Here is an 18,461-nt window from a genome sequence, read left to right on the forward strand (position 1 = left end):
CCAACGCAGTAACTCTACCCCGAAGTGTTCACCACGAAAGACAGAAACCTGTGCGGTGCGACGTGGTCTGGCCGCACCTTGCATTAACCACTCAGTGCCTGGTCAGTCCTTCAATGCTGATTGTGGAGCGACAAACTGTTCCAAAATTGCGACATAACGTTCACTAGTGATCGTTTCTCGCAAGAAAAAAGGGCCAACAATGTATCTGCTACATACCGCAACCGAAATAATAACTCTGGTACAATGCAGCGGATTGGATTCACACAAACGTGGATTTTCGGAACCCCAAAATCGCCAGTTCTGTTTATCGCGACTCTATTCAGGCGGAAGTGTGCTTCATTTGCAAACCAGATGCAGCCAACATGAAATCCTTCATTATCAATCGGTTTGAAAATCTGATTCCCAAGGTCAGCTCATTGTCGCTCAGCTCGTACAGGTATGGCCAGGTGGCTTTGGATTTTGAATGGAAACGTTTTTAGGCTCTGTCTCAGTACTTTCCGCTTGCTAGACTGTTTCAAACCAGTTTCTGCTGCAGTTCTTCGGACTAAATTTCTTATATTTTGCTGAATAATTCCAGAAACTGTGGCGATTTGTTGAGAAGTAATTACAGTTTGCCTGGGACCAACATTTCCCACTACATCATCAGCCAAGCTGTCTGTCCGATGGAATTTGGCAAAACCTGAGCAATGGTTTCAGCGTCGGGTCATTTTGGAACATTAAATCGTGTATAAAGCTGCGCCTTGTTGCCGTAGAACTGTATTCTGACCTGTGGTACTCCAGTAGCAGAAAAAGACGTTATTCAATGGATTGCATGTTTTTAATCTCTTTCTTAGGTCGTTAACCTCCTTTCACGTTTCTACGTTAGAACTCCATCACTACGAGCTGCGGCTCGCTTTTTATAGGCACTACTTATTCCGATTACAGCTCCATCTGTTAGCAGGTTTCCGAGCTATTTCTAAACTTCTGTATAACTTCCATATAAAATTCTTACAACTTTCACAATAAACATTCTGTTTCTTACAGTCGTCTGTCGATCTTAGTTCTCGAGAACTTTAACTTCAAAATCAGGGACTCCTCCGCTGGACACCCTACACGAATAGCTGCAGAGGATCGACGCTTGTTGCAAGGACAGACAGTTAACAGTATGATAAATAAATGTAACATTTTGACAGTAAGTAGATGGAGAGACCCAGCATTATATGATTAAAAACAAAAAAAGGCTCTGAGCACTATGGGACTTAACTTTTGAGGTCATCAGTCCCCTAGAACTTAGAACTACTTAAACCTAACTAACCTAAGGATATCACACACATCCATGCCCGAGGCAGGATTCGAACCTGCGACCGTAGCTGTCACGCGGTTCCAGACTGAAGCGCTTAGAACCGCAAGGCCACACCAGCCGGCATTTGATTACACAATTGGCGATTAATCACTAGAAAAAGTAACAAAAAGAGGTCTAGGATAAACAGATAATAAACTGGGATTCAGAGGAAAATAGTAAGAAAATGTAGTCCACCTACGAATGAGGTACTTGCAAAACCGCTCGTCGACAGATTCTAGAGTGCTGTTCTTCAATTCAGGACTCTTACCAGGTAGGATTACTAGAAAAGAGAACATCAAAATAACATAACCGTTAGACACAGATTCGTTCAGTTTGCGCTGGAGTGTCACAGAGATTCTTATCGAATCGCAGTGGGCAGATGCAGGCATTGTGCATCGCGGTTAGGTTTATTCTTAAAGTGCTAATAAGATATACCCAAATGCAGGCTTTCTCTTCGCCATAAAATGGCCAGAAAGAAACTCGTTGAAACGTAGCCCAGAAACTAGCAAATTAATAGGCTGATTTTACGAGAAGAATTCATCACCGACATAGTAAATACCACACGTTACGTCCTTTCGCACACATCTCACGAAATGAACAGGCCGGGAAAATCAGAGAAATTCAGTCTTATACGGATTTTTGTCAACATTTGTTCTCCTCGTGTCGCATTGTGGAACAGAACAGCAAAACAGTAGAGGTACCCAAAGAACACTTACCTATACGCCATTACTTGGATGCCGGACTGCAGATGTAGGCATAGTAAGGGAAAAAAACTGTAGGAATCCAGCAAACTGGTACTGTGAACTGAAACTGAGTAATTACTTCCGAATTTTCAAAGGCGGTAGCGTCTGTAAAGAAACCAGTTACTTAAGCTATGTCAAGGGAGCTGCTCATACATATCAAGTTGTCAGAGGCGGCGAGGAGGAGCGCCTTGGGAAATTAAAGAGAGGTCGACGAACTGCTCGGGTAACCTGAAGACTGCGCAACCTCCTACAGGCCGTGAGGCGTTGTCAGAGGAGAGACAAGAAAGGGTGGAGTCTGGGGCCCACGTGATTACCCTCCCTTGCTCCCCTCCCTTTTGCGTCCCCACTAAACCCCACCAAGTTGCGACTGCTCCCCAAAGGCGTCGAAGCTTCCACTCCGCTGGCAGTGGCTGCTACCTAAAGCGACCCACTGTACAGCGATAGCACTTGGTCAGCAGCTGACGCGTGGCTCGTAGGCCTCACAACATGATGGCAAAGCATCGCTCCTCTGGGGCAAGTGAACAGGTGTTTGTGGCGACAGTAAATGCTTCGCATCACCTCGATCAAATTAACTTCCTCCGTGGAAATCAGGAAGGGACTGTCAAGGTAGAGGTGACGATGAGAAACAGAGTCAATAACCCACGAAAGGATAACGTTCTACGAGTGGGGGCGTGGAATGTCACAAGTTTGAAGGTGCTAGAGAAACTAGAAAATCTGACAAAAGAAATTCAAAGGCTCAGTCTATATATAGTGGTGATAACTGAAGTGAAATGGAAAGAAGCCAAGGATTTCTAGTCAGACGACTGCAGCTGAAGATGAAGACATAGAGAAAGTGTTTGACGATACTGAACGGGTAATTCAGTACGTAAAAAAAAATGGCTCTGAGCACTATGGGACTTAACATCTGTGGTCATCAGTCCCATAGAACTTAGAACTAATTAAACCTAACTAACCTAAGGACATCACACACATCCATGCCCGAGGCAGGATTCGAACCTGCTGTCGCGCGGTTCCGGACTGAGCGCCTAGAACCGCTAGACCACCGCGGCCGGCCTCAGTACGTAAAGAAAGATGAAAATTTAATAGTCATGGAGTCTTAAATGCAGTTATAGGGGAAGGAGTAGAAGGTAGGGTTACGGGAGAATATGGGCTTGGTACTAGGAATGAGGGAGGAGAAAGACTAATTGAGTTCTACAACAAATTTAAGCCAGGAATAGCAAATACTCTCTTCAAGAATCACAAGAGGCGGAGGTATACTTGAAAAAGGCCGGACGATACGGGAAAATTTCAGTTAGATTGGTCAGACAGAGATTCCGAAATCACATACTGGATTGTAAGGCGTACCAAGGAACAGATTTAGACTCAGATCACAAATTAATACTGATGAAGAATAGGCTGAAGTTTAAGAGATTAGCCAGGAAGAATCAATGCAGGAAATACTGAGGAATAAAGAGATACGCTTGAAGTTTTTAAATGTTATAGGTATTGCAATAAGGAATAGCTCAGTAGGCAGTTCAGTTCAAGAGTTGGGTTGATTTGGGGGAAGGAAACCAAACTGCAAGGTCATCGGTCTCATCGGATTAGGGAAGGATGGAGAAGGAAGTCGGCCGTGCCCTCTCAAATGGTTCAAATGGCTCTGAGCACTATGGGACTCAACTGCTGAGGTCATAAGTCCCCTAGAACTTAGAACTACTTAAACCTAACTAACCTAAGGACAACACACACGTCCATGCTCGAGGCAGGATTCGAACCTGCGACCGTAGCGGTCGCGCGGTTCCAGACTATAGCGCCAGAACCGCTCGGCCACCAGCGGCCGGCGTGCCCTCTCAACGGAACCATCCAGACATTTGACTGATGCGATTTAGGGAAATCACGGAAAACCTAAATTAGGAATGCCGGACGCGGGATTGAACCGTCGTCCTCCCGAATGCGTGTCCAATGTTCTAACCACTGCGCCACCTCGCTCGGTCAGTTGAAGAGGAATGGACATTGCTAAAAACGGCAGTCATAGAAGTTGAAAAGACAAACATAGGTACAAAGAATGTAACTGCTAAGAAACATGGATGACACAAGAAATACTTCAGATGGTCGATGAAAGAAGGAAGTATGAAAAATGTTCCGGAAAATTCAGGTGTACAGAAACACAATTCACTGACGGATGAAATAAATACGAAGTTCAAGGAAGCTAAGACGACGTGGCTGCATGAAACATATGGAGAAACAGTAAAAGAAATAATTGTCGGAAGTATTGACACAGTACATGGAAAAGTTAAAAAATGGTTCAAATGGCTCTGAGCACTATGGGACTTAACATCTATGGTCATCAGTCCCCTAGAACTTAGAACTACTTAAACCTAACTAACCTAAGGACATCACACAACACCCAGTCATCACCAGGCAGAGAAAATCCCTGACCCCGCCGGGAATCGAACCCGGGAACCCGGGCGTGGGAAGTGAGAACGCTACCGCACGACCACGAGCTGCGGACGAAAAAGTTAAAACAACCTTTGGTAACATTAAGAGTGAAGTGGGAACTCCACTGTCAAACCTAGAGGAGAAAACGTATAAGTGGAAACAGTATATTGGAGGCCTCTATGAGGGGGAAGATTCTTTTGATGTGTTAGAAGAAGAAACAGGATTCAGTATAGGAGATACAGTATTGCAATCAGAGTTTAGAGGAGTTTTGGAATACTTAAGCTCAAATAAGACAGAAGAAATGAGATAACATTCCATCTGAATGAAACTTCCTGGCAGATTAAAACTGTGTGCCGGACCGAGACTCGAACTCGGGAGCTTTGCCTTTCGCGGGCAAGTGCTCTACCAACTGAACTACCCAAGCACGACTCACGCCCCGTCTTCACAGCTTTAATTCCGCCAGTACTTCGTCTCCTTCATTCTAGATTCCATCTGAATTTCTAAAATCAATGAGGAAGTAGCAACAAAACGACTATCCACGTTGGTGTGTAGAGTGTATGAGACTTGCAATATACAATCTGAATTTCGGAAAAATCTCATCCACAAAATTCCGAGAACTGCAAGAGCCGACAAGTGCGAGGATTATCGCATAATCAGCTTAAGAACTCATGCATCCAAGTTGCTAACAAGAATAATATATATAAGGGGCGTTCAAAAAGAAACGAGCCGGAGTCTGGAATGCGCAATCCCGTCACAGGAGGGTAATATCGTGGCGTGTGTAACGAGGTGTGGTTCCGACCAGTGCGTGGAAGTTCACAGCCCATCGCTAGAGGGCACGCGTGCACGTCACGTGACTATACAGAGCTAGCAGCTGCACGCATTAATCGTCCAACGCTGCCAGTCGCATTGCAAACAGTGACATGGAGGCGTCAATAGAAGAGCAAAGAGGTGTTGTTCGTTTTCTGACAGCGGAAGGAGTAGGAGAAATGGACATTCATCGATGAATGTCACAAGTGTAAGGCGAACACTGCATGTCCCTTGCAAGGGTTAAGGCCTGGCACAAAAGCTTCAGGGAAGGACGGGTGTCGTTAGCTGATGAGGCACGGTCTGGAGCACCGCACTGCATTACCGATGACATAGTCCACCTGGTGGATGCAATCATTACCCAGGACCGTGAAAGCCTTAGCCGCCGTGGTCGGATTTAGCATCGGATGTGTTCACACCATCATGAAGGAACGACTGCACATGCCAGAGTGTGTGCCCAATGGGTGCCCCACAGTCTTCAACCACACCAGAAGCATGTCGAATGGCCCACTGTCTTGCTCACATGCAGCGCTATGCTCGAGAAGAGAATGCGTTCCTGGCGCGAGTGGTGGTTGGAGATGAGTCATAATGTCATCACTTCGAACCAGAATCAAAACGAAAAAATCTCCAGTGGAAGCGTCCAGGGTCACCACCACCAAAAAAAGCGAAACCCAATCACATGAGTGCAGAAAAGTTATGCTGACGTTCTTCTTTGACCAGGATGGCGCTCTTCTGATTCACTTCCTGCAGGACGGGACAACAGCGAATACCCAACGTTACTCGCATGCCTTGACCACCGTTCGCCAGGCAATCAAATCAAAACAACCAGGCAATCTCACCCGTGAGGTCAGTCCGCTCCACGACAATGCAAAGCCTCATACGGCCAACACAGTCGCGGCACTCCTGCAGAAAGTCAGATGGGCGGTTCTCGGCCACCCTCCATACAGTCCGGACCTCTCTCCCTGTGATTACGCCGTTTTTGGTCCCCTTAAAAAGGCTGTGAGGGGCAAACGATTCACATCGGTCGACGACTTCCAACTGTACGTGCGGAACTGGTTAATATCGCAGCCCCGGGAATTTTATGAGACAACCATTCCCCGCTTTGTGTCACAGTGGGACAAGTGTATTAACAGCCAGGGTCAATAGTTCTAACATACAGGCTGGTTTCTTTCTGAAAGCCCCTTACAGATGAAAGGAAAAGAAAATTGAAGATTTGCTAGATGATGATCAGTTTGGCTTTATGAAAGGTAAAGACACCAGAGGGGCAATTGTGACGTTGCGATTGATAATGGAAGCGAGACTAAAGAAAAATCAGAACTAGTTCATAGGATTTGTCGGCTTGGAAAAAGCATTGGACAGTATCAAATGGTGCAAGAAATTCGAAATTCTGAGGAAAAGAGCGTTAAGCTATAGGTAGAGACGGATAATACGTATGTACAAGAGTCGAGAGGTAATAATAAGGCTGGTAGACCAATAACGAACTGCTCGCATCAAAAAAGGGCATATAACAGAGATGTAGTCTTTCGCTCCTACTGTTCAGCCTGTACATGGAAGAAGCGATGATGGAAATAAAAGAAAGGCTGAAGAATGGAATTAAAATTGAAGGTGAAAGGATGTGAGTGATAGGATTCGCTGATGATTTGCTATCCTCATTGAAAGTGAAGAAAAATTACATGATCTGCTCAATGAAATGGTCTAATGAATACAGGATATGGATCGAGAGTAAATCGAAGAAAGACGAAAGTAGTAAGAAGTAGCAGAAATGAGAACAGCGAGAAACTTAACAGCATGACTGATGGTGATGAAGTAGGTGAAGTTAAGGAATTTACAAAATAGCCAGTGATGGACGGAGTAAGAAGGACATCAAAAACAGACTAGCACTGGTAGAAAGGGCATTCTTCGCTAGTAAAAGTCTACTAGTATCAAATGTAGCCCTTAATTTGAGGACGAAGTTTCTGTGAATGTCCATTTGGAGCACAGCATTGCATAGTAGTGAAACAGGGACTGTGGGAAAAGAGAATCGAAGCGTTTGAGATGTGGTTCTATCTACTGGTAAGATAAGGAATGAGGAGGTTCTGCGCAGAGTTGCAGAGGAAATGAATATATGTAAAACACCGGCAAGAAGAAGGGACATGGTGATAGGACATCTGTTATGACATCAGGGCATATCTTCCATCATACTAGAGGGGGCTGTAGATGGAAAAAACGGTAGAGGAAGAGAGAGATTGGAGTACACCCAGCAGATAACTGAGGATGTAGGTTGCAAGAGCTTCTCTGAGATGAAAAGACTGGCACAGGAGAGGAATCAAACCAGTCAGAAGACTAACGAGGAAAAAACGTGTCTATTTCTTTTCTCAGTATTAAAGGAATCGAGAACATTGTATCTTTTGTTACGATGAATTTCGGTAGCTTTTCGCAAAGGCATTTCATTGTTCTTTTCTTTTCTCATTGCTTTGTTAAATAAACTACAGTATAATGTCATTTTTCCTCTGTTCCAATCTTTGTGTATTTTCGGGGGATCACCCACTTTACCCCTGAAATCAGAAATAAGTCACGTTTGGCATAACAAATGGGAAGTGAATTTCGCGTACATTGCTGGTACTATACATTGCTGGTACTATATTACTTTGATATAATTCAGCTGAAAACAGATGTAGCTTCTCACCTGTGCGCGCTGCGATAGTTTGTTTTCGTCGAAATCAAAGCTTTAAAGATGCCCTTGATGATAATTGACGGTGGTTGCCACAATATCCGTTTCTCGTGTTGCTTATGACACAGATAAACGTACAGATCGCACACATCTTTCTAAATACGTCTCAGTTTTTGTGTTTCTCTCACCCATCACTCAGATGGCGTTGATTCAGTACACTAACATGTCTTTGATACGCCTGACCCCACGTGACCCGCTTCACTCCATCTTACCTGGTAACCATTTGGATGCGGTGTGTAGGACTGCTGGCAGTGAATATATTCCAATGCAGTGATCACGTCTAGGAATGTTGCCTGAATGTACATAGGTTGGAACTTAAATAGTGGCAACACTGCTGTGGAGACGCTGTGCAATGAAATGTACTATTGTCGCTGATAGCACACGTTGTTGACATACCTACCTTACCTCCGAGCAAATGGACTCGCCCGTCCCACGTCACCGGCGAGCGCACAATCGAGGGAAACACAGTCGCTTGTGAGCGAGCGATATAACATAACGGTGTCAATATGTTTTCGAAACAGGAACAACGGAGCTGGATCAAAACTGAATAAGCCAGAGGTCGTACAGCACTACAGTGTGATCAAGGTCTTCAAGAGGCGTGCGGGAATCGGCACTGCCGTACAGAACAGTGGCACATTGAGTGAAAGCCTTCAACGAAGGTCGGCAAATTGTGGCAGACATGCATCGGGCAGGTCGTCCTAGCGTCTCTGAGGAAGAAGTGCATGCAGTTGCCGCTTTAGTGAACAGTGATCGACACCATACGATTCGTGAGCTCACCCACGAAACCGGATTAGCGCATACGACTGTGCTTCGCATCCTGAAGGAACGCCTGGGCATGCGAAAAATTGCATCGCAATGGGTTCCTCATGACGAAGGAAATGCAGAAATGGATGCCTTACGACGCTTTTCAGACGCACTTGGAGCGCTGTGAGCGCGAAGGAGAGGCTTTCTTACGCCGGATGAGACATGGGCCACATCGTAAGAGCCAAAACTGAAACGCCAATTCAACGAATGGCGTCATTATGGGTCGCCGCGAAAGTCGAAAGTGCGTCAGAGCCCCAGTATGGTGAATGTTATGGTGATTCTCGTGTACGACTGTGATGGTGTTATCCTAACGCATTACGTTCCTCCACGGCAGACCGTAAGTGCACAGTATTACTGTTAGTTTTTGGAGTATCACGTGCGACCAGCTTTGCGAAAGAAGCGGCGACACTTTCTGCGAAACCCACCCATCATTCTGCACGACAATGCGCGGGAGCATACAGCGCAAGCTGTGACTGCTCTGTTCGGTCGATGGGACTGGGAAGTACTGCACCATCCACCATACTCCCCGGACTTAAGTCCTTGTGACTTTGATTTGATTCCGAAGATAAAGGAACCACTTCGTGCATTCGCTTCAGAGCTGTTCCAGAGATTCGACCGCTCCATTTGCACCATCAACAGAACAGGCTCTGCTAACCGTATACTACACCTTCCACATCGCTGGAAACGGGTTCTTCACAACGCTGGTGACTACTTTGAAGGACAGTAATAGGTGCAAACACGTAACTCTTTTGTATCGGTTGTGAATAAATAGTTGCCACTATTTAAGTTCCAACCCTCGTAGTTACGTAGCTGCAAGATATTTAATTATTGACTCTGGAGTTGTGAGAAGTGTAATGCTGTCAGAGCGAGGAATTGTATTTACTTGGTAATTTAGAAGTTCAGACAGTTAATCTATGTCCGCCAACAAACATTTACGATTAAATCCGCTGAGCTGTACTTTGCGTAAATTGTCTCGCGCGACGGACACCGCAAAGAGTGCGTGGGTTGTGGGCGCGGCTGTGAGTGTGACTTCGCGCGACGCTACTGAAGCTCAGAGGCACGGACGGAAGTATGTTTTCAGAACAACCACAACGCCTCACTAAGCATTTAAAAAACTTAGAAGCCATCCAAACTAAACATATATGGGAAAAGTCCTTTGTACACAGGGTGATTCGAAATTCCTGTACAGGCTCCTAGGGGTTGTAGAGAGGAATTAGTAAATGAAGTTTAGATAGGGAATCCATGTCCGAAATTGTACCGTTTGGATGTAAGATCAGTTTGAGGATCGGATCACTTTCAAATCTCTCGCTTCACAGTACGCACACAGCGGGGACAGTGAGCTGTGTGCTGTAGAAGCACATGGCGTGGGCAGTGTCTCGAGTACTTTTCCTCGGATTCTCTTCTGCGTGAAGAAGGAAGTCCTCTTCAAAGTGAATCCGTGGAGCACGGCAGCCAACCCTCCTAATTTCGAGCGCAGCATTATACATTACACTTGTCCGTCCTCTGCTGGAATAATGCTGCGCGGTGTGGGATCCTTACCAGGTACGATTGACGGAGGACATCAAAAGAGCGCAAAGAAGGGCAGCTCGTTTCGTGTTATGGGGCAATAGTGGTGAGTGTCACTGATGTGATACGCGAGTTGGGGTGGCAGTCGCTGAAACAAAGGCGGTTTTCTTTGCGGCGAGGTCTATTTACGAAATTTCAATCACCAATTTTCTCTTCCGAATGCAAAAATATTTTGTTGACACCTAGCTACGTGGGGAGAAATGATCATCATAATGAAATAAGAGAAATCAGATCTCGAACGGAAAGATTTAGGTGTTCCTTTTTCCCACGCGCCATTCGAGAGTGGAATGGTAGTGGGAAAATGGTTCGATGAACAGGCACTTAAGTGTGAATTGCAGAGTAACCATGTAAATGAGATGTAGATGCAGATGAAGGTGTTATGTGACGTCATAACTGGCACCCACCGGAAAACCACATATAGTTTTAAATTCACGACTATGCTTATGGATAAGGTGGCAGCACATGCCGCGTGGAAGGTAGCCGAGACACAGTATTCCGCGGCCCATGATTGATTATCTGCAGACAGACCAACAACCGACTAGAACAACGCGATTTTTATGAACCGGGGCACTGCTCGCAAAGCACGTCCGTAACGAAATTCGTACCGTGTGTGGTTAGAACTGTATTTCACGGAAATTTTTGTTGAATTGATACAGGAATTCAGCAAAGGATAAGAAAAAGTCACAAAGAAGGAGCGTCCTGACCGCCCTGTTCATACAGTAATAGCGAATTTTTTCCCCGTTTAGGGGTATTTCGCTACCCCTCAGGAAACATTGGTCTGGTGGGTTGCAGCAATGTAGGGAACCAAATAAACTTACTATATTCCGAGAGGTCACTCGTTATATGCTGAAACATCCCCTTAGAAAAATTAATGAATTACTGTGCTGATAACCTCTACGTTATCTGATTTACAAACAGCTGAGTAAAACTGAACGTACTCAGACATTTCTCTCTTTACTTATTCTGATAATCATTAAACTGACGCAGCTCGTTTGCGCAACGCAATCTGACTTTCAATGAATGAATGGCCCTGACTAACAACAACCTATACCTTTCGTGAATCACTTATCTCACAAAAATCTTCGTTACTCGAACTACTGCAATATAGCGAGCGCCAATACTGCCAGCTAAATAAGAGATTCTAACTACTGAAGGCACTAACTACTGATAGGCGTAGTTAGCAAATGAAAGATTTTGATAGAGAACAATAAATGTATTCTCCTTAATAGTGTTCAAAAGTCATTATATAATTTTGTGACATCCAATTAAACAAATTTCCTTTTACTGATGGACACACGTCCAGATCTTCCGTTCTCAAAACTCTGTCACCTCTCTCCCCACATCCACCACTGCTGGCGGCTCATCTCCAACTGCACAACGCTACGCGCTGTTCACATCCAACTGCCCAACACTATAATAGCAAATATTCCAACAATGCAAACCTGCCACAGACTGCACACAGCACAGTCAGTGATTTTCATACAGAGCGCTACGTGGCGTTACCAACAGAAAAACCTAAACAGCCTACTTACAATGCGAACGCTGCCACAAGAATTCTGTTCTGCAGGCTTTTAATGCCTTATCGAGCGAAGGGATAAGTGTTTACGTTTTCAATGGTAGTATGCTGAAAAGGAAAATAAATTCGAGGCTGCTACACACGGCTTGATGTCTCTATCCCAGTTTGTGACTTACGAGGTCTATTTGGAAAGCAAGGTCCGATGGGGTGGGAATGGAAACCGCAATGGAAATCCGATAAAGCTTTGCACAAATGTGTTGGGCAGTGTATCTAGTATGCCCGTCGATTGCGTCACGTCGCTCTTTTCAGTTCTGAGGCCACAGTGAGCACTTACAGATGCTACAATAGCGTCTCCGGCCAAGTATGAGGGTATGGTGTGAGATTTGGCCTGATGTCATGCAGCCAGCATAGCATAATAGTCATATGTTTCCTTCTGCATGACAATTCTCTGCCGCACTCTGAAGGGGCAATGAAGATACTCCTGCAGCGATTCCGATGGGAAGTGTTTGGTCACCCACAATAGAGCCCATAATTGACTGTGCCTGATTTTCATCTCGTCTCACCGCTAGCTGTGAAGACAACGTTCTGGCACAGACAACAAGCTCTAGGACGGAGTAGAGAAACGGGGGGAAAGCACAAGTGGCTTACTGCTATGACGAGGGTATTGGAAAGTTGGTACAACGCTACGACAAATGTCTAAATCAGAACGGCGACTATGAGGAAAAGTAGCTGGAAGGTGTAGCTAACTGTTTCAAATAAAACGTTTTTGATTTTCACGGTGGTTTTCATTTTGGGATCTATTGGACCTTACTTTCCGAATAGGCTTCGTATTTATTGACTCGTCGTCGTAATTGCAACAGGGCTGACTATGTCGCCGTCTTCTCAGCTTGTGTGCGTACCGTGAATTGTGAGATTTGAAAGTGATTCAGTCTTCAAACTTATTTCATAGCCAAACGGTACATTTCCGGACAAGGATTCCTTATCAAAACTTCGTCTTCTAATTCCCCTGTAACAGAAATTCTGAATCATTCTCTATTAGTTTTAGCAGAGTGTATGCTGTACCGAACATTTTTGACACGTTGAAGACCATTCATTAACTAGGGTTCAAACCCGAATACCTCCATTTCACGTGCAGCAAGCATTAATTTTACTAAATGACAACGTATCAGAGGGAAATCCTCAAGTAGGCCGACAGAAGATGGCATAGTGGTCAACAAGAAAGGCAAGGATGACGAAATCCCGTGTGAAGGCTATATCCATCGTCTTTTGTAGTTCCAAAGACATTGTCCAATCGGAGTTCGTGCCATTGGGACAAACTGTCAACAGCCAGCTTTACTTTAGAGTTCGTGAAAGGCTCTGAAACAGGTTGCATCGCGTCAGGAAGGAGATCAGTAGAAACTGGGGACTCCACCACGATAACGCGCTGTCTCATACCTCCTCCATTGTTAGCGAGTTCCTAGCCAGGCACGATGTGGCAACGCTGCCCCAGTCGCAACATAGTTCCGATCTGGCCCCAGTGGACATCTTTTTGTCTACTAGTGTGAAAAGAAGTTTAAGGAGCCATCATTTTGGAACGGTAGATGCCATGAAAGCCACCGCGACGAGGTGTCTGAAGGAGGTTCCCGTCAACGTTTTCCAGGAATGCTCTCAGAGTTGGCAGAATCGCTGGAGAAAGTGTATTGACGCCCAAGGGTGCTAGTTTGTAGAATACTAAACTTTTGCACTTTTATTTTCAATTAATTGTTCCTTACGAATTGATTCCCGTCAACGTATTACAGTAAGCCTGGCAGAATTGGCAGAATCGATGGAAAAAGTATACTGACGCCCACTATACCAATTTGTAGAATACTAAACATTTGTACTTTTCAATAAATTGATCTTTACGGATCTGATTTATTTTTCGGACACACGCTGTACGTTGCTGATTGTAACTTGCAAGTCTAGTTGACAGACGCCACAAAACTAATCATACGGACGTAACTTGAGTTGGGCTAAGCCTGCGATCTTTTTCTCATTAGCATCGACATTCAACATTCACGTTGCCAAAAATATCTTTTAATGATTAAATAGCCGCTTTCGACAAACACATCGACGGTCACGGTGTTCTAAATCCCCCCGTGGACCATTCCTTCAGTTACGAAAATTTTGCCTCATTCTGTCACCTGCTTTGTTAGCGAGTGTAATGCTCGTCCACCAACTTCGCCTGGATAACAGTCTTCATTAAATTTGATTGCCGCCTTCATTACTGCTATAAATTAGAGTTTACGTTTCCGGGACTGCTAGCGTTTCGCTGAACTTTTTGTGACTGGAGTGCCTTTTTTCATCACGAACTTTGTCATAACACAGAGCTACGATTCTCGTTTTTCAGTGCTTGAACATTCATACTTATTTATCACAAATGGGGGGAACCGTTTCAGTGAGTAGTGGAAAACTTCGCAGTAGCTCGTGGGCCTGATACCTGGGAACACGAAGGCCAAGAATTCTGGTGCTCTGTGACAGCCACCACACTACATTTCGATTTAACCAGCCGAACCTACACAAGAAACGAGGAAACCGTATTGAACGCTATGTGGAACGCGAGAGCAGTTAGCAGCAAGTGCTCTTAGAATGGGTGCACTGTTCTCATTCGGTGTTTCTGCAGCTATGGGCGAGTTCGTTCCGGATGCTACTTGAAAGTATTTTCGTTGTCGCTGTGATTTCAGATTCTGCCCATAGTCCTAAGAAAGAATCAAAGTAAGCAAAAACAGAACGCACTGCATTCGAAATATTTCGCGAATATATAATTTAACTGAAGTAGTAATTCATTCTCTCTGTCATTCTTTTTTTTTTTTTTTTTGCTGGCTGTCTAACATCGTTATGTTTTCCATTGCGTTAGGACAAACTGGTCATGACGTAAGTTCTGACCAGAACGACCTAAGGGACTTAATGTGGACGTCTTGACTATACAAAATTCACAAGGCATGTGTGAAAAACAGTTCACTGAAAGTAAAATCTTTTAGGTGATTAAAACTTGTCATATTCATCTTAAAACTACTTTAAACCTCGATGCTTTGACCACTATGTTGCGATCATTCTCAGAAGACTTATAATGCCCCCAGGTGGCCGAACACTGTCAAAAACCAATGTCGCATACTCTTACAAAATAGTCTCTTTGATAAATCGTGATTTAGAACAATAGCTGACTCTAATTATTACAACTACCAGTTTCAGTCAAACAACGGACCACCAACAGATATAAAATAGCAATTACAGGAAATGAGTCCAATTGCGCTCATTTGCGTCTAGATCAACTGCATCAAAACTAAAGAGTGCAGTAAATCTAGCACTTTCCTGCATTCTTCATATTTGATGCTGTTAATCTATAGCGTTGATCTAGATACACATGATCTTGATTGTCTGCGTTTTCTGCAGTTAATGTTTTTTGTAGCCGATCAGATCTGTTGTTTGATCGAAACTGGTAATTTTCATGATGCTGTAGGGGAAAACATAATTTCTACAAAATATTTAAAAGCTGTAAATTTTGGCTCCCGACTGGAGGCCAATGATATCGGGTAAATAGAGAATATCTGGTATTTAAGAAGGCGGGGTGGGTTGGTATGTTAGCAAAGTGTTGTCGTGATGAGGAGGTAGCCCCCCTGACAGTTGTGAGCAATCCCCATGTGGCTATCTACAAAAAGTTTTCAGTAAAACATGAGAGGGCGTCCCAGCCACATTTCGGCCTCTTGGCGGGGCCCAGGTTGTAAATACGCTATAGCCAGGAATCCTCTGCTCGTCCCTGGCGTTCCGACATCCACGAAGACAGACACCTGACACTTCGCGCTGTGCTGACTGCGAAGGATTTCTTTCGGATTGCTTTTCTCGTAACATTCTCTACCCAACCTGTCTCAAATACAACGCGCTGTGCTTTCCCATGTACACAACAAGCCATCCCAGCACCATGTTAATGAAAGGAAATAAACACAGAAAGAGCGCCGTATGGCCGGTCACTCTCATTTGATATACTTCAAATGAAAACATTGCCCAAGGAATTTGCACTGTTATCTACCTCTAATTAACTGATCAACATCGAATTGAATGGAAGATGCATGCGAAATTGCTTGTGTGTTTCAAGTGGTCTAAAAACCTACAACACTTTACCTTCAATGGCAATGGCCAGAAAAGACTACGGACTTACATAAATCTCACTATTTTATTTCAAGTCTTGCTATTTATACTCTTTGATTGACCTTAATAATTTATTCTCTGCTGTCCATTTGGATGCACTCCTTGCCTGACCAGCTGAAGAAAATCTTAACCCAAGTAAAAACGCCCATTCGCAAGATGGATATACCTGCAGGCACGGTTTGTGAGTCCACGTGTAGAACAAACCACTAGAATTTGAATCAGGTAAGAAAGTTATGGAAAGTTCCTCCACCAGAAACAAAAACAGACTGACCCTTTTCAAATATAGGCGGGGACCACAGAAAGGAGAATCATTTCCCACACTCAGATGTTAGCTTATCCATGGCCTACAGTTCTATGTGGAATCCTGATAATAATGAGCAAACAATTCAATTAAATTGTGAGAGTTTGCTACTATTATAGTTCTTAAAACAGTTGCGTGATGCATATATTTCTCAAATTTTTGGATGAGTAGTTTGCAAATGATGATTTTCTCTGAACTGCACTTTCTTTGGGGTTATTCTAAATCGATGTATTAAGCATTGATTTAAACAACCTATTATCATTATATTAAAATTTTATATACAGAGTCAACCGAAACTACACTGACAGACTTTACGTATTTTCGGGGATTTTTTCTGAGTATTGTGGTGTATGAGATGCATTGTCTGCAATGCCTTATTAGAGGGTAATGGTGCGATTTTGATTTCTCCGTCTTTTCCCCAAATTATAACGTCCCCACGTCTGTAAAAAATCGTATAAAATTCAATCACAGAAACGTACAAAACAAAACAGAGAGTAATGCAGCAACTGTCAGATGAAATAGCTCATCATACCGTAGCTGTGTCGCTTATTCATTTCATTGAAAGAACGCATACACTAATGGTCAACTCTTCATCAGTGCACCCATCCACACCGCTGTGTATCACTGTTAATACACAACTAACACTGTCGAGACAGAGCTGAGCACTACTGTATACAAGCTTGAGAGCGAAGAGTGAGCGAGTACCGTGACTGAATGAAACAGCATATAGCAATGACGTTCGCATTGCTGAGCAGGTGTTTTCAACACACCGCCGCTAAAAGATATATGGGGGAAACAAATCGAACTAAATGCAATTACTGTGTAATGAGTCACCGGAGACCGCCAGTTTAACAATGTACTCACAAAATATGCCTGAACGACCTCAGAGCGTTTGGTGGAATTCGGATTCATTATGTATATTCATTATTAGTAGTAGTAGTATTACTGTTAGTCAGGCCCAGTAGTCTAATAGTAAAATATATGACTGGAGAGCCGCGGGTCACGGGATTAAAACCGCTTGAATCACGGAAATTTGTCAGTCTACTTTTAACCTAACCGCCACCTATCAACGACGTGAAAATTCATCACAAACGACACATCATTCTGATTCCACGTTAAACTTTAGGTCCCCTTTCTCTGATCAGATTTCTGGGGTAGGCTAGGGAAATGCAAGTCGCCAAAGTGGGGTCCAATGGAAAGATTTGCACCAGGCTGTTGAGCCACAAGAAATTTTTATTATTACTATTATTATTAAACTATGGCCTCTGTAACTGACTGGTCAGTACAGCTGGCTGCCATGTGGCGGACTCTGCTTCGATTCTTGGCACTGCTAGGGACTTTACCTCGTTTAGTCGGTGGGAGGACTGGTGCAAGGTGCACACAACCTCTTGAGGAACTATTCCTCCCATTAGTAGTGGTTCATAGGTCAAGAAACCCGACAACGACTGGGATACCGGTGTTTTGACCACTTGCCCCTCCATATTGCACCCAATGACTCCATTGGGAGAGGACGACATGATAAACATGTTGAGTGGGAACAGTATCAGGTTGCAAAATCAACCTGCTTCTCAGTGCAGTCTATACGTTAAGGCCAAGAAGCTGTTTTCTGGGCCCTGACAGAGTTAAATGACTGGCTTGGCATGGCAACCTGTGTGTCAGAGGCAAATAAATGGTTTTCAAGCCCCTGATATGAAGCCTGCCCTGTTTGGCAGATGTGTTGTGGGAGTAGCATTGGCCTGCTTCATTGAACCGTATTGCAGTAACTACATGTGCTAATGAGCTCAGCTTAGACAGGTTATTGCGGATAGAGGAGATTATTGACAGAGTAAAGGGAGGGAAAAAGTGGACAGAGAGAGGGGTGGGGTGGAGAGGTAGTGGGCAGGTGAAAAAGGTAAAGGGGGAACCAGAAATGGAAAGAGAGAGGGGTGGAGGATATGGTCAGAGAGAGGGGACAGGAAGATATGGTGAGAAAGGGTCGAGGGAATGGACAAAGAGAGGGGGGGGGGGGGGGGGGTAGGAGATGAAGATACAGAAAGAGTGAGGAGGAACCAGACGGAGGTGGAATGATGAAATGGGCAGACAGGGGCAGGAAGAGGTGGCCAAAGAGAGGAGGAGGA

The 18,461-nt window shown here is 44.3% G+C and overlaps 1 protein-coding gene across 1 annotated transcript in view; it reads left to right on the forward strand.

Annotated features, from left to right (window-relative positions):
• LOC124606075 (F-box/LRR-repeat protein 16-like) overlaps window positions 1-18,461 on the forward strand; it is a 705,098-nt gene that overhangs the window by 166,085 nt on the left and 520,552 nt on the right. The window lies entirely within an intron of this gene.

The sequence above is a fragment of the Schistocerca americana genome, chromosome 3 (genome assembly GCF_021461395.2).
Source record: "Schistocerca americana isolate TAMUIC-IGC-003095 chromosome 3, iqSchAmer2.1, whole genome shotgun sequence".
NCBI classification, from domain to species: Eukaryota; Metazoa; Arthropoda; class Insecta; order Orthoptera; family Acrididae; genus Schistocerca; species Schistocerca americana.